The sequence below is a fragment of the Elephantulus edwardii genome, unplaced genomic scaffold (assembly GCF_000299155.1).
Source record: "Elephantulus edwardii isolate Elephantulus edwardi_28Jun2011 unplaced genomic scaffold, EleEdw1.0 scaffold00178, whole genome shotgun sequence".
Lineage (NCBI taxonomy): Eukaryota > Metazoa > Chordata > Mammalia > Macroscelidea > Macroscelididae > Elephantulus > Elephantulus edwardii.
Genome location: NW_006399928.1, coordinates 940,086 through 940,978, shown reverse-complemented (window position 1 = coordinate 940,978; position 893 = coordinate 940,086). Strand labels below are relative to the sequence as shown.

General features: G+C 39.6%; 1 pseudogene; it reads left to right on the top strand.

Annotated features, from left to right (window-relative positions):
• Window positions 1–589, top strand: part of LOC102863299 — a 1,498-nt pseudogene extending 909 nt beyond the window's left edge.
• The last annotated feature ends 304 nt before the right edge of the window (window positions 590–893 follow it).

Below are 893 nucleotides of genomic sequence, written 5' to 3'. Positions count from 1 at the left end.
AAGGCCCTCTATGAGGTGGATTGATTCAGTGACTGGGGTGATCAAGATGGGTGTATCAGAGACAGTGCGATTGGCACAGGACAGAGCAGAGTTTAGGGCTGTTGTACATAGGGTCGCTATGAGTCGCAAGTGAATCGACGGCACGTAACAACAACAACCGAGGCCTGAAGAGGAGTCTGCATTTTGTTGTTGTTGTTGTTGTTATTCTTTTAGTCTGAAACTGGAATAGCAAATAACCATCTTTATGTGAGCAAAAATGGCAAATTTTACTGGGAAAGCTGAAAAATCCATTTCACATTCAATGATATTTACTCATTTTACAAGCGATTTCATTTTCTTAAGCACATAGTACATTTCTACAAAACCTGAGTCTTCTTTCATGTTAAGGATAGTACTTGCATATATAAATTACTGTTGGCAGTTACTACAGGAATCCTGTTTTCAGCAGACCAACATTGTGGCATTGCAGCAAATGCCAACATGTTTGGGAACAGCAGCAAATCTATGAGACCCTACTCTTGGATGGTTTCCCCCTCTCTTGAAGCAGCAGAAATATAAGGATAGGGAAATTATGAATTACTCCTGGTAGTAACTCTGAAATGTCACATTCAGTATCAGATGTTTTAAACATCATTCCAGCTAAACGTAGACAAGACAATAAAAAGAGGAAGTATTCACTTTTTTAATAAATTGATTTCAAAATTTGATATCTTACACTAGTATTTCTGAGGTATTGTTGTTGTTGTTATGTGCCATTGAGTCGTTTTGGACTCATAGCGATCCTATGCACAACAGCCCTAAACCCTGCTCTATCTTGCGCCAACAGCACTGCCTCTGACACACACATCACGATTACCCCAGTCACCGAATCAATCCATCTCATAGAGGGTCTT